The sequence below is a fragment of the Myotis lucifugus genome, unplaced genomic scaffold, assembly GCF_000147115.1.
Source record: "Myotis lucifugus unplaced genomic scaffold, Myoluc2.0 scaffold_92, whole genome shotgun sequence".
NCBI lineage: Eukaryota > Metazoa > Chordata > Mammalia > Chiroptera > Vespertilionidae > Myotis > Myotis lucifugus.
Window position 1 is genome coordinate 4167330 of NW_005871140.1, and position 15505 is coordinate 4182834.

The following is a 15505-nucleotide window of genomic DNA, read 5'->3' on the forward strand; positions in this document are numbered from 1 at the left end:
TCTTAGACTCTAAGCATCTAATGGAGCTAATTTTATATTTTTGACAAATGTTGACACAGTATTGACTGAGCTGGCTGAGATCTCATATAAGTTCTTTAATAATGTTTCCATTTACTAATTATCATATTCATATTACCTGGCCCATCTTGTAGCTCTGAACTATGACCACTACAAAGAAACTTCTGGGTTCCAATGAGATTCATTTGGATGGGGTGTAACTATAAAACTCTAGAAGTGGGTAATGTAACCCTTTACATTAAAATATGTGAAAACTCTTAAAGAGTTAAACTATATAAATGTAAGTGCTATATCTCTGTTAAATACTTTTTTTAGTCTAAATAACAAAATACTTTTTCTACTAAGTAAATACTTTTCTAGTCTAATAATTTTTCAGTGTCTAATTCTAGCTTCATAACAATGGTACAAATGATCTCTAATGGGCTATGATCAAAAGGATTGTAATAAGTACAGAAAGTATGTGGAGAAATTGGGACCCTCATACATTGTTCATGGGAAAGTAAAATGGCATAGCCATTTTGAAAAACAGTTTTGCAATTCCTCAAAATGTTAAACATAGAGTTACCCAGAAATTCCACCCTTCAGTATATACTAAAGAGAAATTAAAACATGTGTCCACACAAAAATTTGTGCACAAATGTTAATAGTAGCATTATTCATCATAGCCAAAAAGTAAAACCCAAATTTAACCCAGCTGATGAATGGATAGACAAAATATAGTATATTCATACAATGGAATAATATTTGCCCATAAAAAAGAATGAAGTACTAACACATACGACAACATGGGTGAACCTGAAAACATGATGCTATGTGAAAGAAGCCAGTAACAAAATACCACCTATTTTATGATTCCATTTATATGAAACATACAGAATGGACAAGTTTATAGAGACAGAAAATAGAGTAGTGATTGCTAAGGCTAGGGGTGAAGGGGTGTTTGGGGGAAAATGCAGATTGAGTATTGAGTGGGTACAGTTTCCTTTTCGAGTGGTAAAATGTTCTAAAATTGATTGTGGTGATGGTTATACAACTCTGTGAATATCATAAAAACCACTTCATTGCACACCTTAAATGGGTGAATTGTACAGTATATGAATTATATCTCAATAAAGCTGTTAAAAAATAACCTCAGCTACTAAAGAGCTCTTCTCCAATTAACACTTGGAGTGGGGGAAACGAGTTAAGTCGGCTCGCGTGAATTGCGCGTACTCCGCGGGAGCCGTCTTTAACTCGGTTCATATAGATTTGCGGTGGAGTGCGGGAAACGTGTAAACTCGGGCCGATTGTAACTGCGTATTACCAAATATTTGTTTGTAATCCACCCTTTTGGTGGATGGAACAAAACCAAAAGACAGAGCCATCTTATATTTTGGCGGGAAATTCACCCCACACCGGAGTGTTAAATGCAAGTTCACACACATTGGAAAGTGGAGTATTTGTTTCTCCTCTGAACTTGAAAGGCTTGAGGCACCTGTAAGTTAAGATTTCAAATGAATGGGAAAAGGCATATCTGAAGCCACCAACAAATGAGGAAAATATCTGATCTAACATTTAGACCAGAAGTGCCGTACATCTAGATGATTTTTTAAGACACTAAGGAATGGTGGATGACAAAGTTGATACCATTCAACAAGCCAAATATAAGCCAAAGCATTCTGTTTTGTATCTCTCCCATAAAAATAATTTAAACTATCAGAAAGTCAGTGGAAAACCATACCTCGCATAGTATTTAGTGATACCAGCTCTGTGATTTTCTTAACCAATTGATCCCAATCTGCCTATCAGAAGTGGAGGCAATTTTGATATATCTTTTGCTTGAGCTAGAGGGAGGAAGACATTCCCACATAATAATCACATCCTTATAGAAATTGAAAACGTATGTTCAAGCTGTGGTGGTCCTGCAAAAATATAAGCTCATAAAAGGGTTCTTGATTCATTGTCATCATTCATTTTGTTCACTGGAATCACCAGCGTTTTGCCAGGCTATACAATGACTGATAGCTTTTTCATAAAAGGAAATTTTACAAAATATTGAAATGTAGCCTATTTCTACCTGATAAATGCCTGGACTTGTAAACTTTGAACCCTCATTGGCCTTTGTTGCTCGTGACCTTGTTTAAATGATTAATGTTCTTTTAACAACTGCAGGCTGTAGGAGGCAGCATGAACTTACTGGGTCCAGACACTTTATTTGAGGCAAAAAGAAGTTGTTCAAACATAAACTGCTAGTAATATGCATTGTAGTGCCCACAGAGTTGTATCATTTTTTAATTTCAGTTACCTTTCTAAAGGAAAGTATGTATTTTTGAGGTATATACTTTTTATTTTTAAAAGTTGCAAAGAACTCCTGTTTTTTAATTTTTACCAGAAAAGCACTATGTTGATATAATGTATTATCTCCAAACTAAAAATGAATGGACAATTAGGATTATTTTATCACATATTTTAAATTATTAATGTTTTATCAATGTTTAGCAGCATTTTGTACCACTTTGCTATTATCATCAAGGTTAGTGAGTTGTATCATAGTGACACTGTGAAGGCTTAATTCTACCCTCTGTTAGTACCCATCTTAATACAGGGTGAAACCCCGCCCCCCTCAAAGGTATACACACAATGTCTGTAGATTCTATTACATTTTGAAAATGAAATGTATTTTAATAAACACTGCCTTTATAATCATTCACAAAGTGTGTATACATTTTTGGGTCACCTCGTATATCAAATAATATATCAATATCCCCTTAAATATCAAAGATCTGCATTTAGCAGAAGTCAATAGAATTGCTTTCAAGGACTAAATGAAAATGAACTGGATCTTTCTTAATTAATGCCACTCTGGAAATGGAAAGACATAACAAATTTTTCCCACTGACTTTATACCAGATTTGAAAACAGAAGAAAAAAAAAGGAAGTTTTACTGGTCTACAAAATGTTTAGTGAGCCCAGGGTCCCCTGAAAATGTTCACAGGAAAGAAATAAAATCTGTTCAACATGGATGAACCTGAAAATAATTCCTGCAGCCTGCAGTTGTTAAAAGAACATTAATCATTTAAACAAGTCGTTAGCAACTTGGTAAGTATACATCATTACTTCCAGTGGGTAGAGGATATTTGCAACACTTAAAGTGAATATGTTTGATAAAATAAATGTTCTATGACTAGAGGAAAAAATACCTTTCTTGTTTAAGGATAAGGGGAAGCCAGGAAGTTACCCTATTAGGGTTGGGGCAAGCAATTTTGTTTTAAAGAGCTCATTTACCAGGATATAAATGGATTATTACATCAGCACTACAACCAAGGCGCTTCCTACCTCACCCAGGATCCACATCACTACAGCAGGGTTTTGGTTTAGCAATTTACGTAAAATATTACTAGAGGTAGTTTTCTGTTGTTTTTTTTTTAAAAGCTCCAAGGTTAAAGTTGAAAATACCAATTTGAGGTTGTGCAGAGATGTGGCCATATTGAATGTCATTTCCACATTTTCCAGTAAATCATTTCATTATCCATAATAATAATCTTCACTGGCTTTACAAATAATTGCTTTGCTAAACTTAAAGGAAGTCTGATTTTAATTTGCTATCTACATCTACATTCTCAATTCTTTTTATAGATTTTTTAACAAGTTATCAGTAGAATCTTCCTTCACTCAAACATAAGTGAAAGTTTTATCTATCTTGAGATATCACAAAAATAATTTATTGCTGGGAAAACAAAACCTTTTGTCTCAAAATATATTTCTTCCCGACAGCTGTGGTATTTCAGGGAAAGCACCAAAGCTACAATGATCTGGACTGCAATCAACTGTTCTTAATGGGAAATTTTACAGACTTTTAATAAGATATCCTCAAATAATTTATGGGGAGAGGTTTTGAAGTGAAGAGGCATTGTTTGGCAATATGTTCTTCTAATCTCAGGAAATTTAAATAAGAGAGTGTTCATTTCCTCTGAATTCAGCAGTTCTTAAAAAAAGGGGAAAAAGATTAAGAAAAACACCTGCTACAACAACCCCAAAACATGACTTTCTTGGCTGAAACAAAATTGTGCTAAGACAAACAAACAAACACTTTAGGACTGTTGAAAACTTTCCTTGTAGACGTCCTTGTCTGTGGCAGGTTAGGAACTTCCACAAACAAATCCGCAAGGCCATACTTGTTTGAACATCCTCAGAGAACTGTCCCCTGTTTACTAAAAGTATAGAATAATCCCAGGTCACCTGCTTCTTGGACTAGTGGGTCCCAATCTCTTCTATGTCATGACACCGCCCCCCCCCCCACACACACCAACTGTTTGGTTTTTTTTAATGTTATCTAATGTTATCTTTAATTCTTCCCATTAAAGTTTTCACATTCATCTTCTCGATTTTTCCATCATTTTGTTGTAGGCTTTGTTTGTTTGGATTTGGATTATAATGTCATAGTTTTTCTACTTAAAAATGGAACTTTTCCTGTCACTATAACAGTAATTTTATCACTTTAGGATATACCAGCACTCATTCCATTTGGTTCCTAAGTGGAGTAGGAGATGAATGACATCTGTATACACATATCCCTCATACTTGACTGTACACACAAATCCTTTGGGCGTCCTGTTAACAAGGTAGTTCTGACTTAGTAGGTCTCATGTGGGGCTAGAAATTCTGCATCTCTAACAAGATGCCTGTGCTGCTGGCCCTTGGAGAAGCAAGGAGTAGATGACATCAATGGTCTCTTCCAACTTTAAACACCATATCCTGGGGTTTCTAGTGGGGTCCCTATGGAATCACTGGAGAGACTATGAAATGACCCAAAATTCTGATCAGAAATTTCAAAAGCTTTGACAACCACATAGACTGCCCTTCTTCAACAAATGCTACCAGGAGAATTGAAATAAAGTGAATGTTAGCTGATCAGCAGCAAGGGTGATGTTGAACATATTTTTGTCTGGGTCAAGAGAAAATTATTTTATTCATTTTCATACTCTTTTCCTCTCTCTCTTTTGTTCCAATAACCTTGACCCTACTCCCCCACACACATTCAGCTGGGTAGCTCCTGTGCTTTCATTCATCAACATCATCCAGAAACTCATAGTTTACTGTTAAAAAGAAGGAAAAAAAAGAAAAAAAATGATGCTGAGCTATACCTCTGGTAAGATGTACATGAATTTACTCAACACATGGTTGTGTCCTCAAGGAAAAATAGGAGGAAATGAGAACTCATCATAAAGGTACCCAAGATATCGTGAGGCTTTAGCCACTAATCCAAGAGACTATTTTTCCTGTACCAACTCATTCCTATATCATTTTTACGTATAGGTAGCTAGAAATGAGTTCTTCTTAAACCTTTAGCCAAAATATGAATTAAATTTTCCCCAACTTTAAAACAATTGACTAGCTTAGAATCTATTGTTGTGGGCTAGGTTTCATGGATTTATCTTCTTTTCTTTTTGGAATAAGAGATATATTAATTTAGAAAGATGGAAAACTGATATCTGTTTTCTGATCTCTTTGTTTCCATTTTCTGTATTTTTAAAAAGTATAGATCAAGGGTGATAATCTGAATTTTACACTTCACTTTGTAGATGAATACCCTGTTTTATGAACGAAAAGACTTCAAGAATACTCAGGTTACATTGGATAAATGTAAGTGGAAAGAATTTTTTAAATTTTCAAGAACTTACTTTTTGTAAAATTTCCCCCCCATAAACCCTAGGTTGAACTATTCAGAGACCAAAACAACTAAAGTCTGACATAAATTCAAAGACCTTCAGCAACAACAACAAAGCAAGCAAACAAAAGATGGAGAATGGGGCAGGGGACAGGGAGGGAAGAGCAGGGTAGACCTGAAATAGCTGTCTCTTTCTGAAAAGGTTTTTCTTTAGAGAGCATTCAGAGCTGTGAGGGAGAAAGGGAATATCGGCTCAGCCAGTGTAATCAATTCAAAGGATCAACCGTGTAACTGATGATGCAGGCAGGTGACCCTCAGTTAGTTATTTCTTGCAGTATAACAAACCATCCTGAAACTTAGAGTTTAAAACAATAGCTCTTCTTATTATATCTCATAATTTTGTGTATCAGGATTTTGAGAAGGGCTTGGCTGTTCCATGTGGTATCAACAGAGATCTCCTGGGGGTATTCAGCTGGTAGATGGGCTCATCTGTAGGATCCAAGACCCCTTCACCCACATGCCTGGTGACTGGAGAGGATGGCTGGACACCTAGGCTCAGCGGGGATTGTGGATCAGAATGCCATCACGTGGCCTCTCCAGCCTGGCAGCTTGAGGGGCCAGCCAGTGTCCCGTGAACAAGGCGGAATCTGCATGGCCTTTTGTGATCCAGCTTTGGAAGTCACACACATCACTTCCCTGTACTCTTTTGGTCATAGCAGCCATAAATACACCTGCCCATATTCAAAGGAAGGGAACATGGACCTTGTCTCCTGGAGGGAGCAGTGTCAAAGAATTTGTGGCCATCTCTGAAAACTGCCACACCCTCAAGCCCATGAGGTAATGTTAGAAATGGTAGTCATCATTTAACTCCTGGCTAGCATAGTGAATGCAAACTCAAACAAATGTACCTTTTATTATCAATGTACGTATAAAAGGAAATATTTAAAGTAAAAGCTGCATCTCCTTATTCATAGTATATTGAGATGTAGAAATTAATCCTCTAAAATTTTATTACTCAATTTGGCAAATCCAAGACAACTACAAGACAATAAATTATATCTCTTGTAAATAACAGTATACCGTTTACTTATTATAAGGTATTTTTCCTGTTAGGATTTCACTCAATAACCCTGAAAAATTGATAATGATTAGTTTACAACGTATTTAATATCTATGAATTAAATATTACATGGGGCAATAATAAAAAATTATTGTTGGTGACTGTAGTCATAGTGTGTATAGTGGCTTTGTGCCTAACGTTGTTTTTAATCTTTTACTTACAATTTCCAAACTTCTGCCCACCACTTTGCAAGCAGCTTATTAAATTTTTATTATTTTTAACTGGTAAAACAAATTAAAATCCAGGGAGGATTTATTTTTGGCAAAGGAATGACATAAGATGATATTTAAAACTTTGTAAACCACTCATTAGCTTGCACTTTTAGTTGCTCACTGTCCAAATTGTTCTTCTCTGATCTGGCAGCAAATGAGATTTGCATGCAGTTTTTAAAAAGTTGGCAAAAATCTCAAAAACCGAGGGTCTGGCACAAGCTGGCTCATCAGAGAAAGCGCCATCCTCACACCCTTAAGCACCTATTCTCACGGATGATGTTTTCCTGGACGACCTCTTCTGTTATTTGTAGGTCAATTAAATATAAATACACTTGGGGAGTGACTCTTAATACATTGGGTGGTTCTTTTTGGGGCAATGAAAGTATTCTAAAATTAAATAGTGGTGATGGCTGCACCACTTTCTGGGAAAAATAAATCCCACTGAATTGTACATTTTTAAAGGGTGAATTTTATGGTATGTGAGTTATATCTCAACAAAAAAATATAAATATGCTAGTAATAATACATGATCCTTATAGAAAAAATGAGGAAAGGGATATTATGAACAACTGAAAACCTTTAAAAATACTTTAGCAAATGAAGTGATTGTAGAGCACAATCTAATTTATATTTTCCACCATTGTGCTGACAGTACCAGCCACAGTGAGGTATTAAATTCTGCAGTCAGGCAAAATGAATAGTGAGTTAATCTTTGCCACTTGTCCCCACTTACTATCACCACACCAGCCACACTCCCTAAACTGCTCATTAAAATGTCATGGAAAGAATGTGACCCAACCTCTTCAGCTGGGCTCTAACAAGACTATCAGTGCTACCAAATCAATATGTAAACTCACACACTCTGTTTGATCAACTATTCAAACTAATGTTTACTTTGAAATTCATCTGAAGCCACAGCACCGGAAACACCCACTACACTGAAAAATTGCTGCTCATGGTTATTAGGGTTTGTTTGTTAATATGGATATCTTCTTTTTTTTGGGGGGGGGATCTTTTCTCCATCTGAATCATTTATCCATTATTAAGGTTCACGTTACGTTAAAAATAGTTTTTATTAGACTCTTTACTGCAAAAAAGGCAACAAAAATGACTGCCAGTAACTAATACTTATGGAGTATGGCACTGATACTAAAGAACTGAAATGATACACACAAAATATCTTTTATTTGCCAGGCCTAAACTGATTAAAAAAGAAGAAGAAAAAGAAGTTTCTTGAATTAAGTCACCTAATGCTAGGGCTGAAACTATAATTCCATATCCCCTACCATATTCTTCCATAACAAAAACAGATCCAGAAGTTTTGCCACTGGGGACCAATATATGATGGATTTGCCTCTGAAAATAGCAGGGGCCATGTGCTGCTAAGAGAGTAGATTTAAGTCATGTAGCTGAGCAGCAAAAAGCACCAGCAAGCACTGCACTCTCTGGGTTGGGGGGCACAAGACATTGAAGTAATGAGGTCATCTGGGTTCACTCTCGTTTGCAGGCTCCCTCTCCTGGCATTCTCAGGCCCCTGGTGGCCCCCCCACCCCCCATGCACACATACTGCCCTTGTGAAGCCTGGAGCCCTCTGATATGTCTCTCCACTCAAGATGTCACCTCTGACCAGGCCTTTTGCTCCCAAATTAGCCCTTCCATAGCTCTCCACCAAAGCTCTGATTTCCTCACTGATTTCGCCCCATAAATGTTAGAAAAAGTGATATGGAATATTTATAAGGTGATCTTTGAAAACTGCACATTTCTATGCAAATGGTCTTTATTATAACCAATATGTTAATACTCAGTGTGGTTTGTTTGCATATTAAAAGAGGATATTTGTGGTGATACTTTGGCCCAACGAATGAATCTGTAATGGTAGAATGATAAATGGGAGGAATAGAGGGAGGTTTTCCATCCAACCACCCATTTATCCATCTATCACATCATATAACTGCTATCTACTCTGTGATATTGTCAAACATGTAAGGCTTCTGAATTCATTAGCTTGTAGTTAGAGACTGAACTTGGCATCTCTAATGCTAAAATGCTTACTATTGTATGTGTACTCTTCATATGGCTGAGAAAATGTGAATTACTTCACTTCAGTGAGTTTCCATGTTTATCCAAGGCTTATTGTTACACTGGGATTGTTCATTGTCCCAGGGAGTCCCTCCTACTCTGGCCCTTTAAACTGTCTAACCCACTAGGCACCACGCCCTCACTCTTCCTGGAAAGGAAGCACAAGCAGCAGAAGCCCCTTGGAGGACCTTCTCCCAGATTCTCTGTCACTGTGTTGTTACTTTAAGGCAGTGGTTCTCAACCTTCCTAATGCCTTGACCCTTTAAGACAGTTCCTCATGTTGTGGTGACCCCCAACCATAAAATTATTTTCGTTGCTACTTCATAACTGTAATTTTGCTACTGTTACGAATCGTCATGTAAATATCTGATATGCAGGATGTATTTTCATTGTTACAAACTGAACATAATTAAAGCATAGTGATTAATCACAAAAACAATATGTAATTATATATGTGTTTTCCGATGGTCTTAGGGGTCGCGACCCACAGGTTGAGAACCGCTGCTTTAAGGTCTCAGAGACTTGGCTCCACACCCTTACCTCAGTATGTGCTACTTCCTTTCTGTCTGAAGACCCACCGAGTCCCTTCTGGCTTTTTGAACTTTAGATTTTTATGAAATTCGAAACTTTGCTTCCTCTCCCAGTTTTGGCATGCATACCACTTAATTTCAGATGAGAAACTCTACCAGCATAGAGTCCTATAGGGACCAGCCTCATGTTCCAGCAGAGGTATAGATTCAGCCCTGGCTGGTTTGGCTTAGTGGATAGAGCATTGGCCTGGGGACCAAAGGATCCTGGGTTCAATTCTGGGCAATATCCTCTGGTGAGGATTAACAACAACAACAAACAAACAAAAAAGAAGTGTAGGTTCACACAGGAAAAATCTTACCTTCAACACTAGTAATTGTTACACAAGATAATGATTTGTTATATCATGGCTTACTTAGATTAAAATTAGCTAGGACAACTGCAAAAATAACTCTTTTCTTTATAAGACTATAAACTCCATCTAACCAACCATAGATGATGACAGACACATGACATATCCTTGCATGCCTTAAATAAATGTTTATTCCATGGTATGGTATTCGGTGCCTCACATTTAACTTCTGGATGTTCTCATACCAAGATTCTTTACATAATTACTTCTGCAAAGATATTTTTTCCAAATAATGTTACATCCTCAAATCTTTGGGGAGCCACCATTCAACCCCCTATGTCAGGGTTTCTGGGTATGAATTAGAGGCTGTCTGTCAGATGCAGTGTGTGGGAGTTGGAAGGCAGAAGTGAGAGGGGGCCATTTTTCCACTCTTTTGGCTGAAGTTGTTAGCAATCACAGTTATGAAGATCACAGTTATCGAGATTTCCTGCAGCAAGTTAGCAGGCGGATCGCCTTTAACTTTGTGAAGGAAGTCACAGGGCTATGCAGTGGCTTCCTGGTGTCTAAAATACAGCTCCAGCCTCTCCCTTTCTCAGCTGGGGCAGAGGTAGCAGCTCCCCGGGAGGGTTAGTTCTTTGGGGTTGTTCTGGGAGTTATTCTGGAAGTTCAACCTAGAACCCCATATTAAATCCCTTTCTACTTGAAATAGAAAGTTAGTTGTTTCTTATAATCCAACACTGTCCTTACATTTGCAACTGAAAATAAATTTTTAATATTTAAAATAGTATCATTTTAGATTGAGCTCCATCTTGTCTCTGATGTCAGGCTCATGGGGACTAGACCAAGAAGTCAATTGAACGATGGAGCACAGGGCATATTTTTTAGGGCAGTGAAACAAGCTACTCTGTTACATAGTAATGGAGGATAAATGACACCATACAGTTGCCAAAACCCATAAAACTTCACAGCACAAAGAGTGAAAACAAGTAAACACAACTTTTCAAAAACTCATTTAGGAGGCTGGTGGTGGTGGTGGGATGGAAGGAAGGGGGATCCTCCTGGAAAATGTGACAAAATAATCACTGTTTTGCAATTACATGAAACAACCTCGCTGAAGGAGTGAAGGGAAAAGATGCAGGCCTAAGTAACTGGAAATGAGTAGTCTGTAGATTAAAGGCCAAAATAACTGTTTTTTAAAAGAAAAAGTATCATTTTCAATGGTCTTCACATGATTTTCCCCCATCTTTATTCTTACCTGGGACATTCATAAGGAAGATATAAGAGAATCCGGGACTTTTCTCCTTAATAACTTACATAGTCTTGAAAAGGCAAGATTTGTTCCTAAGCTAATGCAAAGATTGTAAAATAGTGGCTCAAGTGGCTGATTCAGCCTGCAGAGACACTTTTTAAAGTCTGCACCATGTTTTAAGAATGCTGGAATTAGCTGCTTATATTTTAAAATCAGAGGGTTACCGGTACATATAAATTATATGGATCATATGAATTTCCAGCTTTTTTAAAAATCAGAAGCATGGCAACGATAAACTGAAGCTAAGAAGATGTTGGCTCTTTAGACAAGACCTGTTACCCAGTTTGCCATGGTCTTCTTTTTAAAAAAAATATTTTTATTGATTTCAGAGAGGAAGGGAGCAGGAGAGAGAAACATCAATGATGAGAGAGAATCATCAGTTGACTGCCTCCTGGTGTCTCTCACTGGGGATTGAGCCTGCATGGAATCAAACCATGATCTCCTGGTTCATAGGTCAACACTCAACCACTGAGCCATGCCATGGTCTGCAATGGTCTTTACCAACCACTTAAGTTGCCTTGTAACCTAAGATGCCCCATTGATTTCTGAGTTTGCAACACTGGGAATAAAGGGCAACCTTATGAAAGATTATGAAGAGGATAAAGCTTGTCTTTTCAGCCTACATCATCTCTCGTTTCAGCACCCTTTCCTCATCTTCCAGCCTCACTTTACCCATTGGATTTCCCAAGGCTTCTTAACTTGCTTTCTGTTTTCCCAGAGAAAAGTAATGACAATGTGTGACTTAACAATGGCATCCTTTGCATTTGCAGAGAAGAGTCTAGAAAACACCGTTTTTAACTGAAAGCAATGGGTCTTAATGACCACATTTTAGGCACTATGAGGCGTATTCATGGCCATCACTCTTTTACTATAAGCTAGGTCTTGGGCCCATTCTCTGTACTGAAGCTTGAGAGGCATGTCCTCAATTGGAATGGCAATTCCTTTTTTTCTCAACATGGACATAGTAATAGTGAAACCTACTAGCTAGGAAGCCTTCAGTGTTGAAAACCGCTCATTAAATTCATTGGTGCTTTGATGTTCAATTCATGGGCAAACTCTCATGGTTATTTTGCCAAAGGAAGTTAAAGTCATCAAGTTGTGTTTTTTAATGGGGATTGATAACTTTTATGAAAGGGACTTTGAGGAATTTTAAAAGGACATCCATTTCCCTTCTTCCTAAGTACAGTGACATTGCCATGACCCTTTGAGCCTTCTCAACATTAGTGTGAATTTGCTGCTCTTTCATGAATTACACAACCCGTCTAACAAAGTATTCTGACTTTTTCACCTAAATAGCAAAAACTTTCAGTTAGCCAAGAGAAGAAAACATCATTATCCCAAGTCTTTCTCATACTTCGCTTCTATGGAAACCACTGACCATATACAGGAAAATAGCAGGCAGCCAAAGTTTAGATTGGGGCATTCATCTTCCCTTTATGATAAAAAAAAAAAAAGTTAGGCTGGTGACTTGGAAACTCACTACACGCTTCATTGGCAGAAATGCTCTCTTTCTGCTTGAAAGCGTGGGCACTAGAGAAGTGCCTCCCCTCACCGGGATGAGTAAAAACAATATCATTTTCCCAGATAGCTGCTGAATTGAAGTGAAGGATTATTTATTTAAACTTCTGAAGCATGAAGCAAAATGCAGCGAGTGTGTACTGTGTCTCTCTCAGAAACCATAAGTCAGGGGGAAGAGTTTACGAAGCGTTCGCTTGGCAGGCTGATTCCCACTTTCTCATATAAACCACACAATGCGTGAGGTTGCAGCACCCGCCTCTGAATCACGCCCCCACCCCCCAAAAATGCAGTATTTTCTGCTCCTTACTTCCTATTATTGCCCAATCTTATTACATCTTCTCTCTCACAAAAATGTTTTAAATTATTCCACTACTAATGGTTGATGAAAAGCTCTTTTATTACTTACTAACAGTCATTGATATTACCAAAAACAGTGGGTCTGGAAACCTCTGCTATCCCCACTCTAATGCTACTGACAGCCCCACATAACATCCTGGGTTTTCCTAATCCCTAATTGCTCCTGTGAGTTTCACATCTTCCTTAAAACCTGGTGTGGCTACCTGCAATCACACCTCTTGTATGGGAGCCTCCAAACAAGTTCTCCCCAGAGCTGCTGGATAGAGCATTGATAAAAACAGATGTGGAGGTGAAGCTTAACATTGGCCTTGTTAACTAGTCTTTTTACTTTCTTTCATCTAAACACAAGCCCTTCACCAGATCCCAGAGGCCTTCTAAGGCTCAAAACGCCTCTGATTTTGTGTTATACTCCAAAATATATTGCCCTGCTCCCTTCCTTCTGTGTTTTAGTTTCCTATTGTTGCTGTAACAAGTTATCACAAATTTAATGACTTAAAACCAGAAATCTATTCTCTTACAATTCTGGAAGCTAAAAGTTTAAAATAAGTCTCATGTGACTGAAATGACTGTTGGCTGGGCCAGTTTTTTCTGGAGGCTCCAGAGGGAAATCTATTACTTGCCTCTTCCAGCTTCTGGTGGCTGCTGGCATTCTTTGGATTGTGGTCCCATCACTTCCATTTTTGCTTTTGCTATCTTATCACCTTCTCTTTAGTCAAATTTCTTCTTGCCTCCCTCTTATAAGAATACTTGAGATTACATTTAGGGTTTAACTGGATAATCCAGGATAATCTCACGATCTCTTTCTAAATTAAATCTTTAAGTTAATTACACCTACAACGTTGTTGTTTTTTGTCATATAAGGCAATATGCACAGGTCCTAGGGATTAGGACATGGACATCTTTGGGGCAGGGACACACACATTCAGCCTACCATATGCCTCAAGTATGAATTAATGACATTATTACTGTTTTCTTCTAGGTAGTATGTTTTCTTTTTAAACCTGGATGTTATAAAAACACAGTGCATTATCAAAGTAATAACTCTCTGAGGGAAAAATCTTCAGGAATCTTGAGAGCCACTCTAAATGAGTGGTGCTCACCCTCCAGTTCCCTTTCCCATCGGATCTGAACACCGATCTTGGTGGTCGTAGAGGAGGAAAAGTAATAGTGAAGCTGGCCTCACAGTGCCTACAGTCTGTGGGCTAGTTTCAAACAAGGTTGAGGAAAAAAAAAAAAGAAAAGAAAAGAAAAAAAATAAATGAGTGGTGCTCTAAATATACAAAGATTTTGATATTTGGATCTAGTAAAAGCATTTTTTTATTCAAAGAAATTCTATTTCCCTTAGTTCTCCTACAATTTCCCTCTAAAATAATCCAGAGCTTCTTGGATAAATAGCTGATTCTCGGTCTAGGGTTGGAAATATACAAAATGAGCCTCAAACATCTCTCTGTGAAAATTAGAATGCCTTCAAAGACTCCTTAAAAGGAGAAAAGAGACAACTTACAAAAGCTCCTATTGGCCAATAGTCACAATGGATTGAAATACATAGGGTGTCCCCCCAAAATGTATACATACTTTGAATAATTATTAATTCCAATGGTTTAAAACTGAAAAAAAGAAACATCAATTGAGTTATCAGCTTTTAGTAGTGTATACATTTTTTGGAAACTCTGTATATAAATCCATGAATTTAGACTCATATTAAAAAGCATATTTCTTGTCATCTTTGAATGATGCTAGGAAATCAGGTTATTATTTTAAAATCTAGCAAATAAATGGAAAGAATCAAGCATTTATCTTGTTTCTCTAGTATAAACGATATCCTAGAGCAGTGATTCCCAAAGTGGGCGCTACCGCCCCCTGGTGGGTGCTGCAGCGATCCAGGGGGGCGGTGATGGCCACAGGTGCATTTGTTTTAACTTTTTTTGTATTACCTTTCTATTCTGAGTTCAATAAATAGTTTCATAATTTCAAACTTTAATGTTTCTAATTTACACCTTTCTTTACTATATTTTACGAAAAAGGTAGAAACATTAATACATATATCTTTCTGTTTAATTGCTATTAAAATTTTAAAAAATTAATTTCCAGGGGGCGCTGAGTAATATTTTTTCTGGAAAGGGGGCGGTAGGCCAAATAAGTTTGGGAACCACTGTCCTAGAGTAATCAAATAGTTAATGAGAGGAAATTCCTCTTTCTAGAATTCTTTCAGCTGATAAATAATGAAGGAATTCTAGAATTAGAAAAATCAAGGTGATACCTAATGAATTTGTGAATTATGCAACCCTAATGAATTAATGGATTTAGGTAATGTTGATCCATGCGTGAGAATATCTCAAAAACTAAAACAATCAGGTATATGTGC

General features: G+C 37.3%; 1 non-coding gene across 1 annotated transcript; it reads left to right on the top strand.

Moving 5' to 3' along the window:
• The first annotated feature begins 14238 nt into the window (after nucleotides 1-14238).
• Nucleotides 14239-14358, top strand: LOC111826648. Its single transcript, XR_002829999.1, has one exon. It is a non-coding gene; the product is annotated as a small nucleolar RNA SNORA61 (small nucleolar RNA).
• Nucleotides 14359-15505: the final 1147 nt, after the last annotated feature.